At 41.1% G+C, this 14,918-nt stretch overlaps 1 protein-coding gene across 2 annotated transcripts in view; it reads left to right on the forward strand.

The window, feature by feature from the left end:
• ARHGAP22 (Rho GTPase activating protein 22) overlaps positions 1–14,918 on the forward strand; it is a 128,522-nt gene that overhangs the window by 20,865 nt on the left and 92,739 nt on the right. The window lies entirely within an intron of this gene.

Here is a 14,918-nt window from a genome sequence, read left to right on the forward strand (position 1 = left end):
GCTGTTACAGAAGAAACAGGCACAGAACACTGTATGGAATTTATGGAAAAGGGACATGGAGTATCTGGATGCCATTTCTTTCATGTATAGTAGCTATTTTGGGAAGCAGGTGGGAGGGCAGGCAAAAAGCTTCAAAACACTTCCCTTTTGGAAAATAGATGACCTAGCATGGAAGAGAGGTTGGAATGTTTACAGGTAGAAAATAGAATGATCTGTCACTGTAGTATTAATGTAAAACTTCTGCAGTAATTTTAGGTCCCATGCAAACACTTGCTGTGGACAGAGTTGGTATCTCCAGAATAGATTTAGAATTAAGTTAGCTGTTGCAGTATTGGAAGAATTGAATTCAGTTAATTTAGTTCTGGTTGTGTTTGGAGAGGCCCATCCCTGTCCACGGGTTTGACTGCAGTGTATTTTGGAGGTAGTTTCAGGTGGCAGGATCTACAGAGCAAAAAAACCTGTTGCTCTGCTACAGTGTTAGAGCAGAGGAGTGAGAGCTGTGAAAGGACTGAACCAGTTCATCCATCTCCCAGTACCTGAAGACCGAGATCCTGGCAACAAAGAGGCAGACAAATGTGACAGTGCTAAAAATTCTGTGAGTGCAGTGATTCAGTCATGCTCCCCTTCACTGCCAGCCTGTCCTGCATGGACTACCTGTCCAAGCTGCTTAGCACTGTCTCTCCCCACAGCATTGGTGCTGTCAGGAGGGTAGGTAAAAGTAATTGCTTTAGGCTGCTTCTTGTTTTTTAATGGAATTTTTAAAAAATGAACACTTGCCCCTGTATTTGATTTGATGATTCCACAGTTGCTGTGGAGTGGGGTGTGCTTTTACTCTTTGGGGTTTTTTTCTTACCACCTGTTAGGCTGGCTTAAAAAACCCTTTTTTCACACCCACCTTGAGACAGTATCATGCAGAGCAAGAACAGGTTTTCAGCTATACCATCAAGGAGTGTTTTGCAATACCTTAGTCACAGAATTCTGTTCGACATGCAGGAAGCTACTTGGGGAGAGGAGATTTATTTTTTATCTCTTACTTACCACTGTGCACTATCTTTTAATGCCTTTTTTTCCCCTGATGCTGCACTCATAGGCAGGGCCCCACAAACAGCAGGGCATTGGGCCACAGTGTTGCCTGTAAGGAGGATGTGCAGGAAGTGGCATTCATTTTTGGTCTGAATGTGACATCTCTGCACCATTTTGCAAAGACTGCGCCCCATCATGTTGCAGAAGATCTGTGGACCTGCAATGTGCAAGCACTTGGGTTGTTGTGATTGTGAATGATCCCATGTGTTCTGGCAGTGATCAGAAATAATTAACTGAGCCACAGACTTGATTGGGTTTCCTGCAGGCTTGAGTTTCTTCTGATTCCAGATGGCAAAATAGCAATTCTGTGCTGTTTGTCCAACCTATCAGGTTATATTGCTGTACCTGCAAAAGAATTATCCTAAACTGCAGGTGGCTGTTGCTTCAGGTTGTTGGTAAAACATGTGGCTAGTTGAAATGGGCTATTTAGAAAAGTGGAAAAAAGTGACCCTTTTTAACATGGTTGTGAATCCCAGGATATTTGTGTTCAGTCTGAGGTTTTGGCGTAGCACTTTGCTGTTTTCCCAGTGTTAGTGTACCACTTGTCTGTAAAATGAAGATGTTTTCCCTAACTTGTGCAGCTAAATCCCGTTGGTAGCAAACTTAGTTGCTACATGGATAGTAAGTATTGAAAAATGCTATAAATAGCCAGTCAATACAGAATGTGATTGACACAGATGTCACTGGAGAATGTGGCCCGAAGAGTTCCCTATTTTGTTCACAGTACGTTTATTCTGTGCTGGTTTTGGCATAAATGCCTTTTCCTTTTTTGCATGTGTTCTGAAATGACCGTGTTCTGTGTGGTTGCCAGCCTGCAGAACACCCACATAGTGAACAGCTCTGAAACAGATGCCAGATAGGAAAAAGAGCACAAATGATCTTGCAGGACCCAGATCTTTATTTCCCATCACTGCCCATCTTTTCCCTGCGTTGGATGTATGGCCATGATCACATTTCTGCCGAATTGTTTCATTTATCCCACTGTAAAGAGTTTCTATAGAGATAATAAGATTTATTTTTTTTAAGTTGTCTTGGCTAAGTTGAGGATTTTGTGAATACAGATGCATTCAATAGCTGTAAGTATAGATTGGGGTTTTACTGTGCCAGTAAACATCAGAGCTTTAACTAACAAAATTAAGAATGGAATGTAACATTCCTCAAATGTACCTATAGCTGATACCAGCTTGTCTGTCAAAGAGGCTGAGATCTGAGGTATGTCCAAAGAATTCCAGTCTGTGGTACCAGTTGTCTCCAAACCCCTATTTTGTGATTAATAGCTAAGGTGTTCAGTGTCCTTGTCATGAAACTGCTGCTGAGATCCTGCCACCTTTCCTCTGCTGCAGGCTGTGTTAATTTTGGCTGTGGAGCTGTTCCCTCAGAGCGCAGGGACCAGAGTAACAGCATGTCCTGTGCTGTAACAGAGCATGTATTGATTTTCTGCTGAGTAACAAGAACTAATGATGGGCATTGTGTATTATTCATGTTTCATCAAGTTCATTTCTAAGCTGTATAGGGCAGCTGGGAGAAGGGTTAACTGGGGACATGAGAGACTGCAGAAGAGTTCTACAGTCAAACCAGTGTTAGATCTGGTGACAGGACTTCCTGAAATATATTCTCCATATTCCTTTTTGGGGAAACTGTGTAAATTTCTGGATCCTTTTGAATCCATTCATCATAGCTAGAAGTTCAAAGTGGAGTGGTGGGGCAAGTTGTGGGTGCAAGTTGCACTCATACTCCATTGCACATTAGCAGGTGATGGGGGATGTTTTTGTAAAGTTGTGAGGGTAGTATGAGGTCAGGTGCAAATGTTGTACCATTTGGGGAAGTAATTCCACAGCAGCTGCTATTTATGGATGGAAATGATCTATGTTGCTTGGGAGAGGAGTCCAAATCTGGCAACAAAAGCAGCATCTGCTGTTGCTAGGGGCTACAGAACAGCTTAGTGTTGACCTGGGGTTACAGTGCAGTTTGGAATGGTCTAATGCAGCTTGTGAGAAGCCACAGGGATTAAGCTCTGAGAAAGTCTTAAGGGATGTTGATGGCTTAAGTGCTCCTGTAGTCTCACCTTTCAGCAAACTGATGTTTTAGTGTCCTGTGGCAAGTGGTCTACCTAGTTTCATTCCCCAGTTTTTGCAGCACTTTGAGCTGCTCAAGTTCTTCTGCAGACAGAATTTCCTGATACAGTAAGGTTTTTAGAATCAAGGAGGGGAGTGGTAACAAGGTTCAGAAGTTAGGAGGTACTCATGGTACACATTTTGATGTCTCCTCATCACTGATGATAGTTCCTGTTAGTTCCTGTTTCTTGCCACAGTGAACAGTGGCTTTCTGCCAAGGTGAACAGTGACAGCTCTCAGCTGAGACTTTGTGAGACTAAGAGTGCAGTTTTGTAAGGAGTTTAATTTTTGCTGAATGGGTTGATCTTGTTTCCAAATATTTAATAGTATCTTTCCTTTCAGCTCTTATGACTGAAAACAATTTCTCAAACCAGTTGGACTTCAGGTCAGTTCAACTGAGGTGATGAAAACTGCACCTTCAGGTTGTTTTTTGTGCTCCACTTGAGTTAGCACCAGCCCTCTCTTTAGTGAAACAGTTCAGTCCTCTTCATAATTGTTACCTTGGTCTTTTTTGCAGGCTTAGCCAGAGCAAGGTTCACTGCCTATACTTGATTTACATGTCAAAAGTTATTGTCAAAACTTTAGAAGTCAGTTCTCCATGGTGTGCTTTTTGAGCTAATTATAAAGACTTAATTCAATATAGGCAACTTTCCCTTACAAAAGGGATTTGCATCAAATACTGAATCCTTCAAAGATGGAGTAGTGGCTGCATTATGCCAAAAGTTAGGCTGGGGCAAAATAAAATCCCTCATGCAGAAACTTTGTGCAGGGTTTATGTAGAAGCTACTTCACTGCCTTAGTTGTGCTATACAACAAGAAGGAAAATCAAGAAAGGCAGAATAATAAGGTAAGAGTTCTAATTCTTACAGGAACAGTAATTGCTGTCTACTTGCTCTGTAGGAGTCCATTTGTGTTGTTGACAGAATCTGACAGAGAAGTTGGAGTGGCAGCTTGTTTGTCTTGTACCAGCAGGTGGAATGATGCCCACAGAGCAGTCTGATCTGTGGTACACTTTTACATCCCAGGTGATTGACACCAATTAAGCTGTTTTTGTGGCCTTTTTATCTCAGTTCCTGTTGAGATGGTGTATAATTAAAATACCTGGAGGAGAAATTAGAAATTCATACATTGAAAATCATTTCATGTTCTCTATTATTCAATGCAAATTGCAATTCTAATTAACAGCAGGATCCTGAGTATGCCATTGGTAATTAAGTTTTCTCCTGAAGTCTACAGCTGAAAACTGACTGTGCATATCTGAATATGTGATGTTGATATTTAGATTTCCGTGCTTTGGCATCCACCATATTGACTAGGGAAATGACAGCAAAATAAAGTAATTTTGGGTCCTACTAGAAAGTTTAAGAAGTGTAGTTGCAGCAGTGCATTCTGGAAATGCTTAGCAAGAGAGAGCTGTGGATGTTACTATGTCCATGGTTTTACATTGCCCTGGAAAAGAAGATTGGTGGTCTTAGTTTTGCAGTGGAGGGCCCTGTCAGATCTGTGTTTATTACTTCTAGATGTCGGGAGCATAGCTGAGAGCATGTATGTCACTAAAAAACATAACTGTCTCTTGGAACATGAGATAGACCTTTCCATTTATTGAGGGGTGAGAAACAAAATGTCTTTTCTAAATTGTTGTTCCAAAGGAGTGCCCAGAATGATAAAATTGTATGCTTTCTTTGCAGACAGAGTCTTGAAACTGTTTTGTATTATTATCTTTTATCTTGGGTTGAGATCTTTAAGGTAATAATGTTTTAACACTCAGATGATGATGGTACTCCTGCTTTTCTTTTCCAATCTGCAGTATTGTTTTATGCTCAAGTGCAGTTTGAGTTTCCCCAACTGTGTATCCTGAGCTCCTGTGCTGGGAAGTGTGGGTGCGTTGCTCTCTGCTCTGCTTGCTCCGTCTCTGCTGAGCACTAGATGGTGCTGGTTCTTTCCTGCTGCTGCTTGACTCCTGCTCTCCGTGATGGCACATGTCTTGAATCCTTGGAGAGTTCATCCTCTCAGAAGAAACTAGCTACTCTATTTTGTTCATTCATGTCTCCTCGAAGCAAATCAGGAAGCAAGAGTTCTCTAACAACATCTTTGTCCAGCCTGTGAAGCCAACGCTGTGCTCTGTAGGCAGAATACAGTATTAAATACATTTCTGCTCATTTGCTCAGTTGGTTAGAGCATGGTGCTAATGATGCCAAGGTTGTGGGCTTGATGCCCATATGGGTCATTCACTTAAAATCTGGGCTTGATGATCCTCATAGCTCCCTTCCAACTCAGGCTCTTCTGTGATTCTGTAATATTCTATATTGAACACATTCTATTTATTTAAAACATACAGCTGTTGTCTCAGATGCCAAAATCAAGTCTTTGAAAACATTCAAGTTAAAATTGATAACCTATTTGATTCTTCTTTTGGTCTTAAAACTGTCATATAATAGTAGAATATGCTCTTTATAGACACACAGTAATGACTCTGGGGAAGTCACTTGGATGTAGGTCTCCACTGTTCCAAGTTAACATACTGACCCAGTGCTTATGGGCTATTTAGTGGCATCTGTCTGACTTTTCCTCTCCTCCCGTTCTGAGACTGTTAAACTCATTTTTCAAAATATGTATCTTCAATTTTAATGAATTGGCATTTTCCAAAAGGTACTAACTACCTTCCTTGGGATTAGTCCTTTCCTAATTATACTGAAATTCTTTTATTGAAAAAAAAAAAACAAAAAACTTTTGTGGTCTGTCCAGACCTTGATAACTTCCTTTGTGTTCTTCCTTCAACAGAAGTGTCAATCAGCTGCCCGTATTTCTAGGTTTGTTTTACAAATGGGTTCAAGTTGATGAACTGTTACTTGGTAAGCTAAGAGGCCCTCATTTCCCTCCTGCAGGTAAATGCTGGCAGCTCAAATCTTTTGCAAGCAAGGCTTCTCTGCTTACTGATTTTCTGAATGCTTGACTGTATCATGTCACTGAATTCTTATGAAAAGAGAATGTGGGAAAAAAAGGCCTGACCTCTGCTCCCAATTAATGTGGCCTTACTGATTTCAACAGTGTTGTGCTCAGTCCCAGGCTGTATCCCCACAGCTTGACCAATCCACTTCTGCCTACTTAAGGTGATGACTCACTGCAGGTGAAGGTCTTCAGACTGCATCCAGAGTTTTGTGAAGAAAGGTTATTAGGCTCCTCTTATCCCCTGAGGGCTCTGAGGCTCTCTGATAGTTAAGAATGTTTTGGCTCACCTTACCTTATCAGTTTAAAACATCTTGAAGGGCATCAGGAGGCATCTGCAGCCTGTAAATTGCTTTTTGCATTGTTTTCTTTTTTCCCCTAGCATACGCAATGCCCAAGGCTTATGTTTGCATTTGGCAGGTAATGATCCTGCTTCATGAAGTAAACAAGATCCTGCCTTTGTTTTATTAGAGGTGTTTGATCTACTTGGACTTGTTCTCTCTCCATCCCTCGGTGCTCTGGGCTGTGGGCAGTTGAAAATGGGACTGGAAGTGGGCTGCAATAGCATATATGTGTTCTGCTGTCCTGGGATTTGTGGTCCAGGAGAAGTTCTGCATTTGATCCCTGATCAGTAGCACCCAGCTGTCTTTAATGCACGTGCTGGCTTTCAACAAGAATGATGGTTTATGAAACTTCAATTGCAATCACATAAGGCCTGCTGTGAAAGGAGCATGAGACTTAAGAAGTTTCCTTAATAGGGCTTTCTGCTGGTGCAGATCATTAAAATGTAACCTCTGACTGGTTTTGAGCAGTCTTCCTTAACCCACTGTATTCCTGGAAGACAAATATAGCATTTTATATAGGTTACCCTTTGGGTGTAGAAATATGTCTTTGTAGAGTGATGGCATATTATAGTGGAAATGTGCAAGGCATCATTTGACCCCCTCAGGTTGATTTTTCAGTGCAAATTAGATAAGATTTTGAATACTTCCTGCTGAGACCTTCCAGAGTGAGTTCTACTATTGAATATTCTGCCTTGAGGATAATGTATTAAGTCCTGAGGCATGTATAGTTAGTAGAGGGATTTTCTTTTTAAAGTATTTTGATGCAAGTACAGCTTTGTTACATAGAGATATGCTTATGAAACTATCAGCATGATCAGTTCTGTAGTACTATCTCTGTATTTATTGCTAGTTTGTGAGAAATCAAGCCTTCGATGATGTTTTACACTTCTGTGCTCTGTTGCTGCTGTTATGGGTTTTGTTCAGCCCCAGAAACAGCTGTGTTCCTATTTGCAACAACAGTGGGTGAATTCTCCACAAGATTCATGTAATGTCTGGGATCCCTGAGGCTAATAAAGTACTCTATTAGGTTAGCATGATGAAGTAAAATAAGATACATGATATATGACAATGTCAGAGCACACACTAAATTCTAGCAAAAGTGAAATAAAGACAGGAGGAAAAGGCCTCAAGCTGTGCCAGGAGAGGTTCAGGGCAGAAATTAGGAAGAATTTATTCACTGAAAGTGTTGTCAAGCCTTGGAACAGGCTGCCCAGGGAGGTGGTGAGGCCACTGTCCCTGGAAGTGTTCAAGAAAAGACTGGACATGGCACTTAATGCTATGGTTTAGTTGACTTTGTGATACTGAGTCAAAGTTTGGACTCGACCTTGGAGTCCTCTTCCAGCCCTAATGATTGTGTGATTCTGTGCTATGGCACTGACAATCCTGCAAGGCAGTTCCACCCATGCTTTTGAGGTACCTCTTAGCACTGTACCTCACCTGCTCACTAGAGTACACTGACTTGGAAATACCACATGGAAGTCATTCTGGGAAGCAAAAGTATGGAAACTAAAATATAGGTCTAATTTATGGGGCCACAAAAAGTGTGAGGGGAAAGGGAGGTGCAGCTGATAATGTGCTGGTCCAGGACCCAAAAGAGAATATAACTGGGAAACTGCTATCTGGGGTGTTTATGAATGCACTAGGACCAGTTTGAAGTGGCAGCTGGCCCACTGTCAAACACCTGTGAGAGAGGGTTCACAGGCAAAGCCCCTCTGTATTTGTCTGAAATGCTCTAGTGCTAATAGTGTGCTATCTGTGAGAACCCATTTGCTCTGGGCTTTTTGAACTTCATGGGGAGGAGGAGATATGACAAGGATGTTGTTACACCTATGGTGTAAGCCTTACAGCCTAAGAACATGCAGGGGGGGCTTTTTTGTTTATTTGGTTTGATTTGTTTGGGGGTTTTTTTGTTTTTTTGGAGAAGGGTGTTTGCTTTTTACTGGGAATGGATTTAACTCTCTGTGCTAGTTATCCAGGTATAGTTTCACTGTGGGGAATGCATGAGTGCTGAGTGCACTTATGGCAGTGTGACTAATCTGTGTTGAACTTACTAGCATTGCAACAGCTTTATTCCCTAAAGTCCATGATAAGCTTCTCAGTGTCTCTCCAGTACTCATCACAGGGGCTCTGCTCAAGGTACTGCTCTCTAAAGGCAGTGAGGCAGCTGGGGTCAGGACTGTGGTCGGTACAGTGTAGTACATTCTGATGAGCTTAATGTTCCTAATTTTTTTCAAGCACTTTAATTGAAATTAATGTGATTTCTTTCATTAGGAAGCCAAAGTTCAGGTTGTTGGTCATTGTAGAGCTTTTTCTTTTGACAGACTTTTTAAATGTTTACTTTACTGAAGTTTGTGTCTTCTGTGTCTGTTCTACCAGGTGCACAGGCCTGTAAAGACATTCTTTCAAATTCTGCCTTTGAATCTTAGCCAGAGTCCATTGCTCATCTAAGTGAAGTCCACTTAAGGTGTTGATACCCATGTCTCCATGAGTTATCAAAGATGTTATGGATCATCCTGGACTCCTAAAGCACTGTTATTAGTTCTGGGATTTGTTTTTAACCACCAGGCTGTCAGACAGACATGAAAACTTGGAGGAAGGGGCAGGAGGAATTTGAGAAAACAAAGAAAAGAGCTGTGAAATCAAAAGTGTACGGTGTTAAAAGGGAGTGTGTGTTAGACAATAGGGAAAGACTGCTACAACCCATCATGTATTATTTGCATTGAGGGATAATTGTGCAAACTGTGGTGCCTCCCTGGATTTTGGGTTGTGTATTTTGCAATGAAGATCTGTAAGCACTCTGGAAACTGCTAACTTGAGAGATGAAGAGCCTTGTCTACATTAGCAATTCTGTTCCAATATAACTGTATCAAAAGAAAACCTGTGCTGGCATAATAGTGTAATGAGGAGAAAGCTTACTTTTATTAACACAAAGAGAAGTGTCTGCAAAGATCACTGTTGTGTGAGAATCCTTCTGCTCCACAGAGACAATAAAGGCTGTGCTTTTATAGCATGTGGTTTGTGTATGAATCAGACTCAAAATCATGCCTTCAGAGAGGTTTAAGCAGAAGATATTTTCTAGATTAAATTAATTCTTGTCCACTTTGAGTGGACAGACCAGGCTTCAGCTGCTTATTTCTGTCATGTTTAGGTCTTGGGCACAGATCTTAAGTGTCATGTGTTGTTAATGCTCTAGAACACAAAAGTAGACATCCTACCTCTAGTTAGCTCTGTGACCCGTTCACATCACAGCAGAGAATAGAGGAAGTTAGTACAAGTAGAAATATTGTGCTTATGATCATACTTTGTAAGAGAAATGTTATCACCTCAGCACTGTTTCTGAAGCTGGTGGAAGTCTGTGGAAGGTGTCATAATTATGGCTGTGGGCCTGTAGGGTGACTGTCTTGCTGAAGGGAATACATGAGGATTGAGGAGGACCAGAGAGAAGAAGTGCAGTGTTCTCCCTTAGTAGTGTTTTGAAGTTATAGCTGTTTCCTCTTGGAAAGCACAGTTTTGCCTTCAGTTTCAATGCCAACATCATCAGCACACGGTTCTGTTTGGTCTTGGTAACTTCAATGAAAATACTGAGCTACACATAAGGAGTTATTTCTTAATCACCTTCAGCAAGACTATAGGAGTCCAAATATTTTTCTATCAAGCTCAGACCTTTATGCCATTAGCTTTAAATTCTGTAGTCAGTGAAGAGCTGTCTCTCTGAGCCAAAGCAGATCCTCCCCTCTCTTCTAGGAGCAAGGATTCTTTGAAGTTAGTAAGTGCAAAAGCTTGCATACATTAATAGTAGGCTATCTGCTCTTTGTGTACACTGGGTCTGTTAGAAAAGGGTTCCTTTTACTGCAGTTTAAAGTGCTAAGGGCAGCAAGATGCCTTCAGGTATTTGCAGTAAAACTGCTTCTTATAATCTGTGTGCTTAGCTGATCTTCCCCTTTATGTTCTAAGCTGGTGTGAACTGTTCAAGAGCAGCTGTGGCTCCATGGCAGTGCCAGGCAGGAACTGCTGATGTCAGGCAGTGTCAGCTCTCTGGTGCTGAGAGCTGAGCTGGCACTCCAGCCAACACTGCCCTTCTACCAACAAAAATGGAGCAGTCACAGCGTCAGCTTTGCCACAGCCAGTTGCAAAAAGGGCTTTGTCCATGTGTAAGGCTTTTCCTCACATCCCCTACTCAGGGATTTTTTTGTGTTCCCTCTGTTCTTCAATGCCAGAGGCCCAAGAACTTGCTAACCTCAAAGCAAAAACCTGTGGATGTGCTCTCTAGCACAGTGTGGCTAAAGCTCTGTTGGAATTTCCAACCAAGTTTTCTTCATTTGTTGATCCTTGCACCTAAAATTCTTTTATTTTTTGAGTTCATCAGAATTCAAGGAAATTCCTTTTTGCACTTCACAAGGCTGCCATCATTATTTCAAGGAAAAAACAAAGAAGGTGGACACCTATGAATCTCCTTAAACATGACCATTAATATGAAAAAATATCCAAATGCTCATGAAAATTATTGTCATAGGAGTATCAGATGGTACGATTGTATTTCTATTGGAATTACATTGATTGGAGAGAGAAGAGAAAGCAATAGATGTAGTCAAACCAGAATGAAATTTTATGAATTCTTTTGGCTCTTTTTCTGGACTAGTAATTCTTCAATAGGACAAGGCCAGATGTTTTGAAATGTTATTTCTGACAGGTGACTTTTGATCCTTTCTTTTTTTTTTTTTAAGCCTGTGAGCCTTAATTCTTAACAGAGCTGTGCTCTATTGTAAACTCAGCCTAACCTGGTTAACAGGAATGCATTTTGGATCACTTGGGGCAAGACAACCTGTGAATACAAAATGTGTACTTTCATGCTGTCTCTCATACAGTCTGGTGATATATCTGCATCAAACTCATATTTTCTGTTCTTATGTCTTCTGTTAAGAATAGATGAACTATAAATGGGTCCTTTTAGCAACGAAGCTCTAATTCTTCTCTCAGCAGTTTATTTTTCAGAGTCTTAGGAGCCCAGAGAGATAGAATTTTCAAAAACATTCCCTTTGCAGTTTATCTTAAACATACTAGAAGTGTGTATTTGGAGAGGAGAGGATAATGAAGACTGGGGCTTGAAAGGGTGAGGATGGTTTAACTTGCTCTACTCTCACAGAAAAAAAGCCTCAGGGGAGATAGCTTGTCACTTTATTAATAAATACTAGGCTAGAAAATTCACTTTGTAGTTTCAGGCTCTTGTAAGAAATATAGTAAGAAATATAGTAAGGGAGTTAGAGTATTTAGATATATATATGAACTAAGACTGGTTGTAATGTACTCTTGTACCTCTGTTATTACATTTCCAGAATGGTCTTTTCTTTCTTCTGAGTCCAATGGCTATTGGGAAATCTGAGGAGAGTCATAGTGTGTTCCCACTGTGGCCTGGCAAGCCACTTCTACTTGCTTCACCATGTATTTTGGAAATTCTGGGAATAATGTATGCTGGATCTGACTTGGAAAGTGAACTTTTCATTTTACAAAGGCTTTAACTTTTGAAGAAGTCTATAATTTGCCCTGACTTACAGATTATTTGATTGATGTGGAGAAGATCACAGTATATTAATTTTACATATCACACAAAACAAGTTTATATTGGCCAAGCTTGAAAATACTAACATATTCTTCTGAATTTTGAGCATAACTATTAGAATAAATGGTGAGCTTTTCACAAATGCAGGTTTCATACTGTCTGGCTTAGGTCCATTCTCTATGAAGCCCAGTTAACCTGTTTAATAGTAATGATGCAAGGTGGTGTTAAAATTTGTGTTCTTCAAGACAAGTTTGTGCCTTTTGGGAGGAGAGAATGGTGAGGGAAAATCCCCAAAGCTATGTAATCCTGGCCTTATGTCTAAAAAAGGTTCCAAAATGAATGCTTGCCCAGTTCTAGAGATGTAACTCTGACATTATAAGAAACTTTGTCTCCTAGTGAAGTAATGGTTAATAAATACCTTCAGCCACTAGTACTCTGTCATATCTGGAATGAATCATTGAACTAGAATAGCATATTCCTCTGCCATCCTGCAATTTTTTGAAATTTACTTGGTTAGAGTGTTTTTCCGCCAGAATATAAGTGGTTGGCTTAACTAAAACTGAAATCTTTACCTCTGGCTTCCAGATACTTAGCATTGTCCAGAAATATAAAAGTTCATTATTCACACAACAGAATTCAGCAGCTGAATTTCCTTTTCAATAGCAGACAATACATTACTGCATCTCATAAGAAATGAGAGGGAATGCAAACTTTAAATCAAGAATTTCAGATACTTTGGATGGCTTTCTAAAAGCCAGTCAGTATTGGCTTATTTTATTGCTGACCTTCACTGTAATTTTTGCCATCTGGAGAAAAAGTGAGGGAAGGACTAAGTTTTCTTTAGCTCCATTTTGCACAGCAATGCTTTTGGGTAAGATCACACTATGTCCACACGGTAAGGATATCAGAGGCCCTGCCTTCCTCTTGCATGAATGCACTTGAAGATTGTTATTTTAAATGCATGGTGATGGTTATTGCAGTAAATGACTCTCAGCTATTTTCATCTGGGACCATTTAATTCCTTTAGGTGATGGCACATAATCAAAAGGTAAGACAAACTTTTTGTCAGTTTTCAGAATATTTTGTGAAAATAAGACCAAGCATGTGTTCCTAACCCCTCATCAGACTCTATCTGTCCATGTGAAATGATGTAAGTAATAGTTCTAAAACTTCTTAAATACTCAAATTTCAGTAACTTCTAGGTAGTCTGGGGGGTTCTCTGATACACAGCATCCAGTACTATTCCCCATGGAGCTAACTGGGCTGCCAGGCTGTAACAGCTGGAGAGGAGGGTGCCTTCTCCATCCCTTTTATCTACCACTGCTCTGACTGTGCCAGCAGTAAACACTTTGGCTTTTCCAGACCTTGGAAAACCTCCCCCTGCTGGGGGCTGCCTGGGTTTGCTTTTAAATGAAATGAAGGAGCGTTGCCAGGAGATTGTCCAGCCCCTCAAGCAGGTGGTTTACGAGCCTCTTCCCTGAGATCAGATCACCCTCTAGCAAGAAGAAAGGAAGTATCTGCTGCTTTACAAGGGCAAGGGAGCACTTTGCACAAGAGATGGATTTCCAAGCAGCTGTCAGCTATTGGCACTGTCTAATGAGTTTAGAGGCTCAACAAAACAACTGAAATGAATTCTCACGCATCGATCCAAGAGGAACAAGTTGGTACCAGCAAAGCCAGAATACTGGATTGCCTTCAGTGTTCTTGCAGGAATATCTTCAATTTCCTCTAAGATATTTGGTGGTGTTGGGAAAGAATTCCTGCCCTGTTCATCTTCTATCCTGTGTGGGATTTGGTTTTGTTTTGAGTTTTTTGTGCTAGCTAATGAATGCTCATACTCTGGGATTGCTCAAGTGTGCAGTTAACAGCTGAATACTCTGCAGAAGGACTTCTCTGTAGAACATTATTGTGGTCTTCTTTTTTTCTTTTTTTTTTTTCCTTAATGATGGGAGAGCTGGTAGACATCTACCCTTTAGGTTATTCATTTTCTCTCCTTGAAGAATTTTAGTTCAAACTAAAGAGGCTGAGATATGTACTGGGAGCTGGAGCTGCAGGTTGTCATCAGGTCTTGGATTCAGGCTGTTTCTGGTTTTTTAACTGTATGGAAAGATGTAGCTACTTGGTATTACCTTCCCACCCCTAAACCTCTGTTTGCCTGGCTTTCTCCCCTCCCACCCAAACTGTAATTTTTGTGCATTGCACACTGCTATCAAAGGGTGTATTCTTCTGCATTGTCCAGCCTGGAAAAGTCTATCATTCAGTTGCTTTCTTGTGACATCCAGCTTCTGATCTAAGCTTTGCAAAGGCAGCCAGTTTGCCTGCGAGTTGGTGTATAAAACAAACTGCAACTCTGCTGCAGTGCTGAGGGCATTTCTGCACCTGGGCGCAGGGGTTTCAATAAGCAGGGTCCCTGCTGCCTCAAGTGAGGTGCTGCAGGGTCTGGAGAACAAGCACAGAGTGATCAGAGATCCAGCAAACATAGGGATGTTGTTCTTTCCTTACCCCAAAACAAAGCGCGCTTATCTTGTCATTGTGGCTGGTGCCTCAGTTAGGTTAATGCAATTAAAAGTGTGTAAACAAACCTTCTGAATATTGCTAGAGCAGTGCTGACCTTTGCAAGAATGCAAGGTCCCTGTAACACTCAGTATCTCTGTGGAGACTCAGATATATCAAGTGTTTACTCTTGTGGGGGTGTGTGATGTGGGGGGATACCATATGACCCTGTCCTGAGAGAATCTTGAAATAGTTTTTCTGGTGTCTTTTCTATGCACACTGAAGGTTGCCCTCTGCCATCCGAGAGCCTCTCGCCTCGAGCAGGCTCCGGTGGCTCTCAGCCCTTCCAGGGGCGGCTATAATTGCTAGCCCGTGCGGTCG

Source organism: Catharus ustulatus, chromosome 8 (assembly GCF_009819885.2).
Source record: "Catharus ustulatus isolate bCatUst1 chromosome 8, bCatUst1.pri.v2, whole genome shotgun sequence".
Lineage (NCBI taxonomy): Eukaryota > Metazoa > Chordata > Aves > Passeriformes > Turdidae > Catharus > Catharus ustulatus.